The 12,022-nt window shown below is 50.3% G+C and overlaps 1 protein-coding gene across 3 annotated transcripts in view; it reads right to left on the minus strand.

Annotated features, from left to right (window-relative positions):
- NRG2 (neuregulin 2) overlaps positions 1-12,022 on the minus strand; it is a 157,500-nt gene that overhangs the window by 109,129 nt on the left and 36,349 nt on the right. The window lies entirely within an intron of this gene.

Genomic DNA, 12,022 nt, shown 5'->3' on the forward strand with positions numbered 1-12,022 from the left:
TCTCAGACATGGATTCTTTTGAGTTCTAACAACCCTGGGTCCTAAGAACACATAAACTGAGAGGTTTTTCCAATAAGAGGGACAAAAACCAGTTAGTATGGGTTGTATACTTGTACAGCTCAGAGAGGAGCGACAGCAGAAAAGCCCTGCTATGTTTTAACACCAGTACCTGATAAGGAAGAAAAAAACAATTTTTAACTGATCATTCAAATATCTCTGAGTCATTCCTTCCTTTGCATAAAAGTCACTTTTAATCCTGACATCCGGGGCAGAGCTCCCTGATTCACCCACATCCCCTTTGCACTCACCAACTCTCCAAGCACTGCCATCCCTTTGCTCCAGTCCTGCTCAAGGAGCTAAGCCTCACTTTGTTCACTTTTCAGCTCCTTACAAGAATTCCCCCAGCAGGAAAGCTGAGCTGCTCTGCACCAAAAGGCAGAAATCACCTTGGGTAACCTGGGCTGGGATCAGCCAACGAGACACAGCTGTTTTCACTTGGCTGTGCATGGGCAAGGCATACAAGACAGAGATTTCTCCTCACATGCAGCTGTGGAACGTGACCAACTCTCCATGTTTTGAAGCCCGGGTGCTCATCTCAGCTCCTGCCCCTTGCCAACAGAGTGAACCATGCAGAGGGCACACACACATGCACAAACACATCAGGGACTGGGTCTCAGATCAGCCTCCCTTGAATCGATGGCACTTCCCAGAACATCTGTTCCTATTGGAGCAGGTCCCTCTGCTTTCACTGACAGAAGGCTAATGGCCCTCTGGACACACCTTGCCTGGAAAATGTGCCATTGGGAAAGCACAGAGGAATTTCTGCTGCCTTTTTGGGCCACTAAAGCAGCTGGAAGCAAGAGGCAGCTGGCAGTGGTGAGCTCATGAGCATCTGAGAACCATTTGAACCAAAATTGCAAGCAAAGCCTGTGATGTTATCCCCCATGGTCCAGCCAAAGAGAATCTAAAGGCTTCTGAGTGCAATGAACAGAGGCACCCAAACCACACTATCCCAGAGACCATGAGCTATTCTGACCAGTAGCAGAATATTAGAGAATGGGGTTTAGCAGACAAGACATATTTTGGAGTTAATGTGGCTTTCTTGGTGCCACCACCAGAAAAAGCAGTGAGTTCAAAACCAACACAGAGCACTGTGGCCACTGTAGGTTTGCCATGGAGGCAGCAATTATGAAAAAAGCCCTCCTCCCCCAAGCAGGGTAGCAGAGCAACCAGGCCTTCCCCAGACCCAAGGGTGACACAGAATCACAGATTCTGCCATCAAGGGACCACAGTGGATCATCAGGTCCAACCTCCCTGCTCAAGCAGGGTTTCAAGCAATGACCTTCTGGCCAGAAAGCTCAACCTTGGCTCAAAGGCTCTCTGCTGCCTTGGGTGGGTGCCCTTGCTGCATCCAGGGACGTGCCATGGATGATTCCTGCTGGAACCACCTCTGCTGGAGAGGGGAACCCTCCCAGCTGGCCACGAGCCCAGGGCTGCAGCATCACTCACTGCATGCCACACTGAGTAGTGACCAACAACTCCTGACGTCCAGTCAATCTCTGGGAGCCAGTTCAGCCATGGAAGGCAAGGTTCTGCTCACTGTGGGTACAATGGGGCAGAGCAGGACCAGCTGCCCCATCAGCAGCCCACAAATGGAACTGATCACAAGTGCAAGCTGAAGGCACTTTGTGATTTACGCTGATTGACTTCTGCTCAGGTACAGACTCAGGAAACAAGCCAGGATCAGGGGACAAACACCATCAGAGACCATTTCCCCTCTTTGGTTACAACCTTCCAAAACAGCTATGCTTTTATGGAGATGCTGAGCCAGCTGAGAGAAGCTTCAAGGCTCTGTTGATACTCAGACACTGTGCAGGTAAAGTCTTCATTGCACACAGCCAGAGAACCACATGGATCTGGTGCCACTCAGTCCAGAGCCTTTCCAGAGGTGCCAGTGCCACACAGGGCTGATGTGCTGCTGGAATCCTGCCCAGGGCTGCCACCCTGACCTGCAGCAGCACCAGCCCAGCTGCCCTCCCCAGCCCCGGTTGCCAGCCCAACCCCATCCCTGCCCTGTGTCCCATGTCCCTGCATCCCCTGCCCTGTGCCAGGCTCCCTCCCTGTGCAGCCAGCACAGCTGTGTGTGTTTAGCTCACCCAGAGTGGCACCGGGGGTGGAACAGTGACCTTTCCCATGAAACCGTATGGGAAACGAAATTCCCTCTTTCAAAACTTTGTCATGTCTCAACTAGCTGCTCTGCAAGTCATTTTTACAAAAGGAGGAGGGAGCTGTCAGCTGAGACCTGTCAGTGACCGGGAGAGCACAAATCACAGCACCTCCCCGAGCCATGGAGACAAAAGCACTGGGCACAGCAGTGCCAGCCCTGCTGCTGCCTCCTCCAGTGGCTCCTCTGGGCAGGAGGAGCAGGCAGCCAAGTGTGACGGTGCCAGGGGAGGGCTAGGAAATCCAAGAAGGGCTAGGGATTCCAAGAAGAGCCATTTCCATGCAGAGCAGCATTCCCTGCCTCGCAGCAAGCAGGAGCTTGTGCCTGGAGCGCGTGTCCCATCCAGCCTGCCCTGCACGCCCGGGGCTCCCACGCACACAGCACAGCCCAGGGGTGGGTGAACATCAGCTCCTGCCCCAGGGAGAAGCCTCCCAAAAGCTGCCCCTCAGGGAGGTCTGGCTCTTTGCCACCTCTGGGTGAAGCAGCGAGGCTAAAAAGCTCTTTGTCTCCATCAGGAAGGAGCTCCAAGCATGGAATTTGTAACCTTGGATGGCAAAGGTGAGTGTTTGTAACTGTGAACAGCAATGTTAAGAGACTCTGGAAGATAGAGAAAACCTCTGGCACAGGAGATTTAAAAACAAAAGAGAAGAGAATATTACCTGCATAGGAGAGGTCTGTGTGGGGATTTCCCGTAACATCATGCCCAGCCTCTTGTTTAAAAGCTTCTTGTTTCAAAATGTGCTGAACAGGGTAAGAAACGTTTCTCTGCAGTGAGAGAAATCCATGCTGAGAAAAATCACCACCCACAGCTTCATCTGAGCTCTGGGCTGCTGCTCGTGGCATGCTGACACTTCCATATCTTGGAGAGATCTGTCACTTCAAAGTCACACTGACATATGAGGAGTGAAAGGCAGGAACAGCCTCACGTTTGCACACTGCTGCTAAATAAAGCAAGTTGCCAGGATACATTTTCTGCTCTCCAAATACTCTGCTGAACATGGTCCAGGTGTGCAGAGGCATTAGACACAACCATTAGCTCTGTGATGCATCCACTGGGCATTGACATGCTGAGACCTCTCTTTCCTTTGCCAGGTTCCCACTGGATTTTGTCCCACTACTTCCATCCCAGTTACCTGCACACAGACCATAGCAGCAAAATCCCTTCCTAGCCCCCAAATGGCTTAGGACTGGATTTTGCCAACCATCCAATAAAAATACCTCAATGCATTCCTGTGCACTTATCCATTAAGATGCTCCTGCAGAAGTTTGGGTGTCTTGTACTAGACTTCTAGACATTGGTGGCACAAAATTCTGTTATGGTAAGGAGAGAATGTGCTCTTTAGCTTAGACTTTTCCCTGTTTTACAGCTCTCTCCTCAACACTAAGTACTTGTTTGCAGTTTTCCCTTTTTTAATGGGTTCTTTTGGGAGAGATTTATGAAACTAAAGGAATTCATAAAGCATTAGAGACCCTCTTTAACAGGTGCATTAAAAAGCCTTGTCAGTACTAACTGGAGGCACCAGCAAATCCTTTTCCTTCAGGTCAGCAGGTGTAGGGATGAGGTCCTGTTCCTGCAGCATGGTAGGATGACATCTCCTGGCCCTGTAACCTTGAGGTTCATTCCTGACAGGGAATGAGTCAGTTCTGCATCACATCTCAGCTCTGCTTGGTACAACAGCTCCTTAACGTGGGCCCAAAACCCACCCTCAGCACCTTAGCTGAGGTTCCAGAGCCCCAGGATGTGGGTCTGCTCTGAGGAGAGCCATGGTTACACATTTAGACTCTTTGGAGGTATTCTAGACTCCATTGGGAATCTCCAGCAAGGGATTTAGAAAGCAGAGTTTGCAGGCGGTGGCCTGCAAGGGAGATTTGATGAAAACAAGGTGGCCTTGGTGCTTGCAAAAACTAAGGAAAGAGATTATCCAAGGCTTGGATACTTACATGTAAACAATCTAAAATTTTAAATTTGGAAAAAAAAATATTTTGAATTATCAAATGGGAAACAAGTTAAACATCTCCTCAAAACCTTGGCTCTCATCCAGTACACAACTCACTGTGGAAAGTTTCTCTCCCTCCTTCTAGAAAGCTCTTGCCCAGGCCCCTTCTCTGCCCAGGACTTTGATTTCTCTTCACACTGTGCAGTCAAGCTCTAAGCTTGCCCCCTTCAGTTCACTCCATTTACTGTGCAGAAACCCGAGAAAAGTGCAGTCACATCCATTTCTATGCATCATGATCTTCCCTCTGTGCCAGCCAATTCCCTCCAGAATCTCTTCTGGCCCCTCTCCTGTCTTTTCCACTCGTGCCTTCCATTTCTAAGGGCCCTCAGAGGTCACCACAGGGTGCAAACAAGCCAGTCCCATCCAGGGGGCAGCCTGTGGTCCCACCACCACTGCAGCTCCTCACAGCCCCTGTGCTGTGGGGTGTGGACCTGGCATGTCACTGATCCATGTGGGTTAGGACAACTTATGTGATGCCACCCAGTGAGAAACCTGGGCAAGTGCCTTCCAGCCAGCTTTTCCCTCCTCAGCTGGGGTAGGAAGCCAAGGAGAGCTGTTCCCTTCCCTCTGTGCCTCCCACAGGTCAGAGCTCCCAAAGTACATCAGACACCTTCTATGAGGAAAAACCCATTACAGGAGAGCCAGTGGTGAACATCCTCCTCCCATTTCTGGGGTTTGCACAGTCTCATGGTTAACACCTGAGCTGAACCAAGAAAAAACAATCAGAGGAGATTTTGCAACTCATCCACTGGCCTGGTGTAAAGGCAGAGGCTGCATGTGCCAAACCAGCAGGGTCTGCTGTCAGTGATGAGGTGACACACCCTCATCCATTCTCATCTCTGAGTTCCTGACCCCAGTTCAGCCAAAACCCTGCAGTCAGCCCATGGAATTCACTGGTGCAGAAGGAGCTTGTAGAGAACATTCTGGAGAGCACCAAGGAGAGCAGAGAGAGAGAGAAGGTGCTGCAGCTGTTCACCATGACACCACTGCCCAGCAAAGCCAGTAACAACTCTCTGCCTAATGGGGAAACCTTCCTGAGGACCAATTGCAGTGCTCATCCCAGATGAGACCTTCCTGAAGCAAGCCAGGCTCCATGGCCCCAGGGCTCATTAACAGTTTCTTCTGGGACAAATTTCTGGGTGACTTTCTCCCCACGCCCACCAGCCACACAACACACCAAAGTGAATAGAGCCACTGAAAGAGGGACCTGTGCCCAAACCTACAGAACAATTTCTCAGCCCATTGCAGCTCTGCGCAGTCATCTGGGAGGTCACAGAATCCCAGAATGGTTTGGATTGGAAGAGACCTTAAAATTCATCCAGTCCCACCTTCTTTCATAGCAGGGACACCTTCCACCATCCCAGGTTGCTCCAAGCCCCATCCAACCTGCCCTGGAGCACTTGCAGGGATCCAGGAACAGCCACAGCTGCTCTGGGCACCCTGTGCCAGGGCCTGCCCACCCTCACAGGGAGCAATTTCTCCCCAGTCTCTAACCCAAACCAGCCCTCTGTCACTGTCAAGCCATTCCCCCTTGGCCTGTGAAAAGTCTCTGTCCTGTGGGACAGACCTGCAGACATGGGGAGAGGGATGCTGAGGCCAGGAACAGAGAGAATGCCACAGAGATGTTGGATTGGACTCACAGCTGGATGACATTAATGTGTTGACAATCCTGTCAGCCCAGAATTGCAGCAAAGTGAGATTGTCCACCCTGCCACTCCTCAGGACAGCTCCCAGCTGGGTTGTTTGCCTCAGGAATGGCCTCTGCAGGGTCCCCACAGGCTCCATTACTCTCTGGGTTTCCAGACCTGCATCCTGACACCTACAGAATAACAGCATCCCCTACAAATCACATCTGCCTGCTGAGAGCCTTCCTGGGGCTGCCAGGCAGGGAACAGCCTCTCCCCAGCCCTAAGGGACCTGCAGTGCCCAGAGCAGACCATCTCCTCCCCCATGGTGTCTTCTGCTTCTTTCTGGCTCCGTTCTCAATGGGAGCATCCCTTCTGACACCTGCACCTTCTGCCCAGTTCAGGGGGCCCTTTCCAGAGCCAGGCACTTGTGTCACGCCAGGTTTGAGCAGGATGGGGCTGCTTGGTGTGATCTCCCCTGGTGGAACTTCTGCTGGGACAGTGGGACTCTCAAATCCACTTGATCTCTTCCACCAGGAAACCTCTGATTATAAAGTGCTTTACACTAATTGCATACGAGTGAGTTATAAAAAAAAAAAAAAAAAAAAAAAGGCAAAATGTTCTCTGTAACACAATTCAGTGGCTTCTACTTTTATAATGTATTTGATGACACCCCCCAGGGAAAACACTCCTGCATGAACAAGTAATGACACAAGAGGAAAGCATAAGTAGGGCAATCTGGGTATAGATGATAATTACCAGCACATAAAAATATATCATAAGATATGCTTAAATAACTTCACATGAGGAGGCAGTTCTGGTCTAGCAATTCCTTTACCATGACATAATTTTTGTGCTCACAGGCCAACTGAATGCAACTAGAAATCTCAGGACCAAGAAGAGTTTGTGTCCTCTCTGCTGGCATGCTGTCACTCCATTGAATTTGGCACTGGAAATCTGGGGCTGGTTTTTCCTGTGCTGCTTCCTCCTGGCTAGCCAGGCCTCAGTGGTCCATGCCATCCTGAATTCCAGATCCCCAGATATTCCCTCTCCACAGCTGACTCCTGCTTTGCCTTGAAGTAAGAGATTGGCCAAGGCCTGTTTGTATGGGACAAGTTCTTCTTTTGGTCAGAGCAAAAGACTCCTGTGCTGAGCTAAAGCAGAAATCATTTATCCAGCCCTCAGATTGCCCCCAGTGTAATGCCCTGGGAGCTTCTGGAACTGCTTGTGCCCTTTGGAGTGGCCTGAAGGGACCAATCCTGCAGTAAAGCTCATCCCTGTCTCCCTTGCACTGTACCTGATGTGGTACCAGACACAGCTCAACACCTGAGGCAACAGACAGAGCCCTGAGACATCTCCCAGCTCAGCAGGACATGCACAGGGTTTTCTGTATATCTCTGACAATGAACTGAGACTCATCCCCTGCACAGGTGTCTGCAGAATGCCCAGGAAATCCCATGGGAAGAGGCAACCTGAGCCCTGTGATGTGCCAGCAATGCCCCAGGAGGTGCCACCAGGGACTCAGGGAGCCCTGGGCAGCAGACAAGGCTAAAGAGACATTGCAGGAAGATGCTGGCTGGGCATGTGAATGTTCCAGGAGGCCCAACAAGCAGGGAGAGCTCTCCTGCAGGCAGCACACCAGGCAAGCAGATGTGTGTTCTCCTCCAAGCTGCTGCATCTGGGGTATGGGGAGGAGCCAGGAGCATAAGACAGGCCTGGAAACAAGAACTAAGGACAATCAAAGTGTTTTCCACCATTGCAGGTGCATGTGTCCTGCATAAGGGTGAGCTGGTAGGGGTGAAACACAGTGTCACCCTATGTGCCAGAACACCAGTGCCATATCCCTCCAACCAGAGCACATATAAATATTCTTCAGGCCTTGGACTGGTTTCTGGTTTGTGATTTATTGGCTGAGCTACGCTTTAGCTTGAGATAAATCCAGGCTTCCTTGCAGGAGGACTGTGAAGTGCTTAATGCAGGTCCTGCCATCTTCTGATGAGACAGCCAGACCCTCCTTTGTTCCACACAGTTCAGGTTCCTCCCAAATGAGAGACACAGGACCCCAAACCCTTCTTCCCATCCTCACACCCACAGGGTAGGAGGAGCTGGGGAGGAGGAGCTCATGGGAAGGGACAAAAGCAAATACTGAGAGCACCTTGACAACCAGCTGGAGACATCTCCCTCTGTTCCACCAGCTGGAGACATCTCACTCTGTTCTACCAGCTGGGCAGGGGGTGTCAGCAAACAAACAAGCAACCAGATCATGAGTGCATTAAACAACTCAAGTTTGAGTTGTTCACCCCCTGGAATAAACAGCAACAGCAAAGTGTCAGTGTTGGGAGAAAATGACAAAGCTCTTGCCCGCCTGACCAGCCCCAAACAGCCCCTTTTTGGGCTCAAACAAGTCTGGATCTCTGAGCAGTTCTGTCCAAATATTCTGCTGCCCACAGCCAGTCTGATAAGTATTTTCCACCAGAGTCCCTCTGACTCTGTTATCTTCTTTCTGTGCATAACACACACAGTAGAAATGGGGGTGCTTTAATCTGTACTTTCCACTCCTATTGTTCTCTAACGATCTGGTGCAATTATCCCAACTGAACCCTTCTGGCACAGCACAGAGTCATTTCTGAACTGGCTCTGTGTGTTCTGTGGGCTACTGGCCCTGTTTGGGAGCATTTTCTGCTGGTGGGGAGCCCTAGGAGCCACTGATCTTCCCAGCAGAGCTCATTCAGCAGCTCTGGGCTGAGCTGGGAGCCACCACTGCTGCCTTGGCAGTGAGGGGAGAGCTCTCCCAAGCATTCCTAGAGCTTCACACCCTGAGATGGAGCAAAACAAGAACACCATCTTCCTTGACAGCAGATGGAAGGGAAAACAATGAAAATCCTTTCCAGGTGTTGTGCCACAGACAAGCACAGTCACGTTCAGACAGGAAGCTGCTCTAGCGACCTGTTAGCCTTGGTGGGGTTCTGTCACTTTGTTTGGGTTTTAAAAAGTCACCTTGCCACTCTCCAGACTGGTTTGTTTTGCTTTCTTGTGCCAGTAAGGCAGGGGGAAAGAAAACCAAACCCAAATAATAAAACCTTATCAAAAATATGATCTTTTACCCCCGGTTTTCTTTTTTAAAGCTGCTGAAATGAGGGGGACCAACAGCAACCACCACAGTGGTCTCAATCCTGGTTTGGAGATGAGAAGTGAGGCTGCATTCCCTGGGAGCAGCCAGGTAAATGAGCTGCCTGAGCAGGGTGCTGCTCAGCATCTCAGAGCCAAGAGGTCACAAGGAGGTTGATCCTTCATTTTCTATTCTGGCAAAACTCCTGTTGTTATCCACAAGCACGTGGTGATTCAGGGCCCAGGAGAGGCGTTCCAGAGAGGAACTGCTTCATTGAATTTCAGATTCCTCACGCTGCAGCAGCCTTGCTGCCCCTCCTGCACCCCAGTGATGGAGATCCCCATCACTCCTGGGTCCCTGCTGACCCCCATCCCACCCTCCTGGGGTGGAAGGACACAGCTCCACAGTCTCTGCCACCAGCACAGGATGAAACATCACCACGTTCATTTCTGGGCTGCCACTCACCCTGAAACATAGCCCCACTGCTCCCCAGAGCAGCCCCTCACTCTGCTGCCATGAGAGTCCCCAGGCTGGGGCACCCTGCGCTGCTGGAGGGACTGAGTGCACTGCAATGTTTACAGAGATGGAGAGAGGGGATTAAAGCCCTTTGTGAGCAGCTGTAACCCAAACCAGAGGTGCAGGGCACACAGATTGTGTGTCATGGAACCCAGAGTACAGGCTGGGATATTAAAGGCAGATTAGGATAATTTCACGTGCCAGACACCAGGAGAGACCTTGCAGTCCAAACATGCTTGAACTTGCTGATAAACCTGTTGCCTTCAGTGGATAACCTCCAAAGCAGGCAAAAAAGCTGGAGCCACAAAGCAAATGCCAGGCCTGATAACAGGCATTTAATATTTATTAGCACAGGGTTATGAGCCCCTCTCTCTCCACTCCTGGCTTCACTAAGAGCTTCTGCAATCCCACCAGGAGAGAGGCCTTTCCCTGCTCAAATGGTTTGTGTCAGGCTGACACCAGACGCCTCCGTGTCTCAGGGGAAGGAGCAGTTTTATGGCCAACTGCCAGAATTAGTTTATAACCTGTGGCTGGTACCAGCAATCCCCAGGTCTGACTGCAGGGAAGGTGCCCTGATCTCAGGTCTATGGTTAAGGATGTCAGGAGAGCTGCATTATCACTCACACTGCTTTGGAGCAGCTCAGGGTACTGTGTTAACCCCTCCAGCTCACACTGCAAAGAGCATCAGCCCTGCAGGGTGCAGTGAGGAGCTGTGGAGATGCTGGGAAGGGCCTGTTCTATCACTGTCCCAGCCAGTGGTCTCTTTTCATCACAGAGTCTCCTCTGCAGCTCCATCCTCCTCCCTGGCCCTGGGCAGTGGTTTCTCTACACTTCCATGGCTCGTGGTAGAACACAAGCCACATCTCCAACCACCTGAAGAGCCAAACAAAAGTTCATCACTCACACCTACACTAAAATACCAGTCCTGTTTTACACATTTATTATCATTATTAGATGATCTGATGCTCAGGAACTCAGTGATGTATGCAGCCAAAGCAGTGCTGAAAATAACTGGGTCCCTTAGAGGGAGAGGAACCAAGAAAAGGGCAGAAATTCTCTTTGTGTGGAGTCAGGCCAGGGTCAGATTCACCAGCCTGGAGTCTGTGGATCTGAGGGATGGCATTCCTGGTGCTTAGCACCTTCACAGAGAACAGGATGTCACACAGAGACAAAGAAAGTGATGGACTGAAAACTGCAAGAAGGGTTCAGAAGCTTTCAATCAAGGAGAAGGAAAAGGGCAGGGAGCAAAATGGTCTAATGGAATAAGAGAAAATCCATTGGGTCGAGTCATCCTAGCAAGCTAAATGGGCATACTTTAAATTTGCTTGGCATCCTGGAAGGAGAATGCATTAAGTGCTCATGAAATAAGAGGAAACTCAAAGCAAGGAGAGAAGTTCTGCTTCAAGGGATGAATGACTTCAAAAGAAGGAAATCCTTCTGAAGAAAGCAAGGCAGTGGCACAGGATGGACATCCCTGGGACACAGCTCCATCCCCTGTGAGTCTTTGGCTGTGGTGACACAGACTGGACTTCTAAATCCAGCTGCTGGCAAACAAGAGCTGCACATTGTGCTGCATCCTGGTAGCACAAGGCTCCCACCAATATTCCAGTCTCCACTGTATCCAAGATGCAAATTATGAGATGCCATGTAATCACCACTCTCTAGGATACCGGTCTGGGTATCCTCTCGCAGCCTGGCCCAGCAGGTTTTCAAGGAAAAAGAACAGACAGGGAAAAGAGAAGGATTTTTATGGTCTCTACTCCCTCCACATACGATAGAGCAACCTTTCTGACCCACTGACAGCAGCACAGCAGCTCATGTCTTGGCTAATCCCACAGAGCTGAACATCCCTTCATTCCAGCCTCATATCTACCACATTGAATTAAAAACAGGAGCACCAATGCAAGAAAAAACTCCTCCAGTTGTCTTTGTATGGATTTCTTGGGTAAAGGGTTTCACCACAGCCCTCCCATGCCAGACAGTGTCCATGACTGTTCCACACTGGTCCAGACATCTTCATGTCAGGTGTCCTGCAATGCCCCAGCTTGGTTAGAGGGACCTTGAGCAGTTTTCAGTCCACGAGCCAGATGTCAGCATCCTCTGGAGCACTGAGAGTATTCCTACAAGGAGCCCAAATATCCTGCAGGTCATCTGGTCAGTGAAAGGACTGTGGTTTGGGGCAGTGATGTGTGCCAGCTCTACAGCAGCCACTACATTCCACAGGGTAAGCCAGGAAGGGGAGAAATTTTAATTATCCCTCATACAAAGGATAATAGGACCCAAAAAATGTTTAAAAATTTTTAAAAATTTGAAGAGTTTTGCATGAGTGTCTGTAGCAGTAGTACAACAGGTCCAGACAACAGGAAAAGGCTGATGGAGAAGTCCCACATGGCACAGAAGGAGCAGAAGGAACCTTGCATCACTTTGCCAAATGCCCTGGAGATGCCAGCTAAAAATAAGCAGGAGAACTTTATAAGTGATCAGAATTGTGATTTACTAGGGGCAACAGATTGTCTGGGAGAACTCAAACTGAACCCAGGAAAGTATCAGC

This window comes from Zonotrichia leucophrys, chromosome 13 (assembly GCF_028769735.1).
Source record: "Zonotrichia leucophrys gambelii isolate GWCS_2022_RI chromosome 13, RI_Zleu_2.0, whole genome shotgun sequence".
NCBI lineage: Eukaryota > Metazoa > Chordata > Aves > Passeriformes > Passerellidae > Zonotrichia > Zonotrichia leucophrys.